Source organism: Physeter macrocephalus, chromosome 1, assembly GCF_002837175.3.
Source record: "Physeter macrocephalus isolate SW-GA chromosome 1, ASM283717v5, whole genome shotgun sequence".
NCBI lineage: Eukaryota > Metazoa > Chordata > Mammalia > Artiodactyla > Physeteridae > Physeter > Physeter macrocephalus.
The window spans coordinates 129,136,533-129,141,697 of NC_041214.2; the positions used below are offsets into that span (position 1 = coordinate 129,136,533).

Here is a 5,165-nt window from a genome sequence, read left to right on the forward strand (position 1 = left end):
GTGTGTGTGTGTGTGTGTGTGTGTGTGTGTGTGTGTGTGTGTGTGTATTCATTTAGTTAGTTAGTTTACATTTCTTTATCCATTCATCCAGTGATGGGCATTTAGATTTTTTCTATATCTTGGCTATTGTAAATAATGCTGCAGTGAACATGGTGTATGTATATATTTTTGAATTAGTGTTTTTGCTTTCTTTGGATGCATACCCTAGAGTGGAATTGCTAGATCATATGGTAGTTCTATTTTTAATTTTTTGAGGCACCTCCATATTGTTTTCCACAGTGGCTGCACTCATTTACATTCTCACCAACAGTGCACAAGTGTTCGTTTTTCTCAACATCCTTGCCAACAGTTCTTATTTCTTGTCTTTTTAATAATTATCCATTCTAAGAGGTGTGAGGTGATATTGTGGTTTTGATTTGCATTTCCCTCATGGTTAGTGATGTTGAGCATCTTTTCATGTGCCTATTGGCCATCTATATATCTTCTTTGGAAAAATGTCTATTCAGATTCTCTACCCATTTTTCTAATCAGATTATTTGGTATTTTGCTATTGAGTTGTATGAGTTTTTAATATATTTTAGATATTAACCCCTTATCAGAAATATAATTTGCAATTATTTTCTCCCATTCAGTAGGTTGCCTTTTCATTTTGTTGATGATTTACTTTGTAAATAATTCCTTATTGAAAGTTATTTCGCTTAGGTCATGGAGCCAAAAGATTTCAGAACCAAATTTACATTAGAATAAGATTTAACACTTAAAAAAAAATTTCAAACAAACAAGTCATACAAGGTAGTAAAAATAGCAAGAATTTAAAGAGCTGAACAGACCTGAGCTCCAATCTTCCATGTCTCACCTGATGTGTGACCTTAAGAAAATTACTTAATTTTCACATTTCTCCCTTTGCAAAATTGGCATATTGAACTCTTTTCTACAGAGTTGCTGAGAAGGTTTCTAGTGTATGATCTGACACATAGTTAGCTAACATTGATGGCTCTTTACTAAACTGAGATGTAGAAAGGTTATGTGATTTATGCAGGATAGATCTGATTAATTTTGCAGAGAATCTTGATCCAAAGTTGTTTAATTTTATCATTATTGAATAATTTTATCATTATACCGTCATGTTCCTTAACGCTGACTCTCCATGAATTATGCCATTTGAAGATAAGGGTTCCAGGTTTTCAAATAAACAAATTCTTGAGCACCTTCTATATATAAAACAATATGCTAAGCACTGTGAAGGATATACAGATAATAAGACATGGAGCCTGCCTTCATGGAGCTTATTACAGCCTATTGTTAAAGAGAGATATACACAGATGTCTACAGCATCAGCAGAATATGAAAAGTGGATTTGTACAGATAGGCGAGGGAGGAAGAAAGTGCTTTCAACTGGGCGATGGGAACATTATTGTCATTTGTTCACTCTTTCAACAGATATTTACAATGTGAATAATGTCCTCAACTTGATAAGTTCTAGAGAAATGATGGCAAACAAAATGGTTAAATACGTGCCCACATGGAGCGTATAGGCTAGTTTAAGAGACAGACGTTTATAGAATAATCACAAATGTATAATTTAAAACTACAGTAAGCGCTCAAGGAGAAAAGTTAAGGTTGCTGTGAGAACATATAGCATTCCGATAAAATTTAGTATCAAATTTAGAGGAAGCTCCTTGAAGAAGTATTTTTTTTTTGAGCTGAGGGCTAGGGTGAGTAGGTATTAAAAGGGGAGGATCTCAGGGCACAGAATAAACAGAACCGGAAGTAAGCTGGAGCAAGATGTACTCGAGGATGAGAAGAAAATCTATGGGGCTAAGATAGGGAGGTGGAGGAGGGGAAGGGATATGAGAAGACACCGAAGAGTTACATAATGAGGCCATGTTCGAGATTTTGCTCTCTATTTTAAGAGCAATGGGACCATATTGAAGGGTTTTAAGCAAACATGTACTATAATCAGATTAGTTTATTTTTAATCATTGTGGCTGAATTGTGAGGTTGGAATGGAAAAAAGCAAGACATTAGTTCGGGTGAATGCTGGTGGATAACTTGTCCAGGGTGCTGGCAATAGAGATAGAAAGAGGTGTATGGAATGGAGAAATAGTTATGAAATAAAAGCTATGGAATTTGGTAGTGAATTGTGTATCTCTCGGAAGAAGGAGAGGAAAGATCTAGGTTTCTGGCTTTCTAAATTGACTTAGGGAGTATTACCACCAAAATTATGATCCTGAGATCCTACGTCTGGTGGCATACACATTATCATAGATTGCTGGGTAGCTGTATTTCAATCTCAGACTCTTTAGCAGGCAAATAACTAAGTTGCACCATTTAATAACTGCTTTTGGGGACAGTGGGGACATTTGTGGAAGCAGAAGGAAAAGAAGAATATTCACTTTTTCTGAGTACCTGTAATGTGTCAGGCATAGTGCAAGGTATTTTGTGCAGATAGCAAGGTTTCTCAGTCCTGGCACTATTGACATTTTGGGTTGGATCATGCTTTGTTGTGGGAAGCTGTCTTGTGCGTTGTAGGATGTTTATCAGCATCCCTGACCTCTGCCTAGTAGATGCCGGAAACAACCCCCTTCAGTTGTGACAATCAGAATTGTCTCCAGAACCACTGATCTAAAGAATAAAGTGAGATATTTGAGTGGAGGGGAAAAGTTCATGGTATTTTATGTATCCATTAAATATATTCTAAAAATGTTCCTCTTAATCACTCTATTTTTATGTCTGAAAAGTTGAAAGATGTAATGACAGGCTTTTATGTTAAACTCAATCTTTCCCTAAAAAGAAATCATACCTAGTATTAAAATATCTTGAGGGTTTTTAATTGTTAGAGATATTATCATTCATGAGTATCTATGCGTATAATTTCTCTGGTGTAACAGTGACTGAGATTTGTCAGTTCAAATACAGATACTTCACTACTTAAAAATTTGAGTGTTCCTCTGTTTTAATAAAAATGTGTTTCTTCTCAAAACAATGTTGGAACTCATTACTTTACTCCATTCATATTCTTCTGGAATGTGGTATTTACAATTCTAGTCTGTCAGATTTGTTAATTGAGCCCTGCTGTTCAAAAAGCACTGATACACAGTGCTTTCATTCTCATACAGAGAATGAAAAAAATCACATCAATTTAGGTATTCACTACAATTTAGCTACTAATAATAAAAATGAATATCTATGAATTAGCAGAAGAATTCCATAGTCAGGGTGATTTCATTTGTAGCCCATTTAAGAAAGCTGCTGTTCTCTGATATTTGCTAGTAGGATTGGTCCTACTGTTTGTAAATTTGCTTAACTATGAAATATTCTATAGGCCCATTCTAAGAGTTTAGAATTCTTAAATTATTTTAGACCCAAATACTGTGAAATCTTCTGTCATTACAGTACAAATAATTGTATAGCCCATTGCTAATAGTGAAGAATCTCAGTACTTTAATTTGTAAGGATTTTTGCCATTATGCTTCAAAAATTGAGATTTCAATGTGGAAATACCAAAATTGTAATTTTAATGTTGTGCTAATCATGCAAATATTTTACTTTCTTGGAATTTTCTGCTATCTCCTGGATTTATCATATGAGCTATGTGTATAAAGTACTTCATCAACTTTAGGTAATATTAACTGAAAAGAATATTTTCCAGGACATTTTCTACTAGAGTATACATTTGGGTATACATAATCTGAAGGAAAAATATTGGGAAGCAGAGGGGTATATTGTTGTCTTGCTTTACCTCTGAATTTCCATAGTCTTAAAATCATAGCGTAGAAAGCACTTTAAGAGTCAGCTACTCTATTTCTTTACCAGACAGCGTTATATAGCTAAACTGTTGTGGCCAAATGGAAATAAATCCCATTTTTAAAGACCTCTAGAGACATCACAGTTGGCAACCAATTCATGGTTCAGTGACCTTTACTGTTAACTGCTTCTTTTCTATACTTTTCCTAAGTCGTTCATGCTATTATTTAGGCCTATTATCTTCTTCTCTTCTGGCCTAAGTAGTTATTAAGATTGGCTGGTCCCTGTATTTATTAGACATAATCTGAAGACTTCTTAAGTGTCTGTCCAGCTAACTTATTTTCTCAGACCAAAAAAAGCCTCTTCCTCCAGCTTCTGTATAATTTTTTCAAACATTTATCATCTTTCTGACTCATGTCTCCTGAATATGAGAAGCAGATAGAAAAATGAGTTTTTCTTTCTCCCTTCCTCCCTCCCTCCCTTCTTTCCTTCTTTGCTTCCTTATTTTCATTTTTGTTTCTTTTCTCTCTTAGCTTCTTCTCATTTATACCTAGAAATTATTGTCTGAACAATGTACATTCTTAGAATACAAAAGATTTCAAACTAATTAGATAATCTGGAGCCCTTTGATGGTACATTCAAATGAGGAAGAAAATCTCTTATTCTAAGTGTGTGTATGTGTGTGTGTGTTTGTGAGAGACACGAGAGAGACAGAGAGAGACAGAGAGAGCAAGAGACTAAATTCTCCCAAACTTTTTGAACAGTTCTTTTTCTTTTTTTTTTTTTAACATCTTTATTGGAATATAATTGCTTTACAATGGTGTGTTAGTTTCTGCTTTACAAGAAAGTGAATCAGTTATACATATACATATGTTCCCATATCCCTTCCCTCTTGCATCTCCCTCCCTCCCACCCTCTCTATTCCACCCCTCTAGGTGGTCACAAAGCAGCGAGCTGATCTCCCTGTGCTATGTGGCTGCTTCCCACTAGCTATCTATTTTACGTTTGGTAGTGTATATATGTCCATGCCACTCTCTCACTTCATCACAGCTTACCCTTCCCCCTCCCTGTGTCCTCAAATCCATTCTCTAGTAGGTCTGTGTTTTCTTCCCATCCTACCCCTAGTCTCTTCATGACATTTCTTTTTTTTCTTAGATTCCATATATATGTGTTCGCATACAGTATTTGTTTTCCTCTCTCTGAGTTACTTCACTCTATATGACAGACTCCAGGTCCATCCACCTCACTACAAATAACTCAATTTCATTTCTTTTTATGGCTGAGTAATATTTCATTGTATATATGTGCCACATCTTCTTTATCCATTCATCTGTTGATGGACACTTAGGTTGCTTCCATGTCCTGGCTATTGTAAAGAGAGCTGCAATGAACATTTTGGTACATGACTCTTTTTGAAT

General features: G+C 35.2%; 1 protein-coding gene across 1 annotated transcript in view; it reads left to right on the forward strand.

The window, feature by feature from the left end:
• Positions 1–5,165, forward strand: part of ROBO1 (roundabout guidance receptor 1) — a 415,029-nt gene that overhangs the window by 292,630 nt on the left and 117,234 nt on the right. The gene's annotated exons all lie outside the window — the stretch shown is intronic.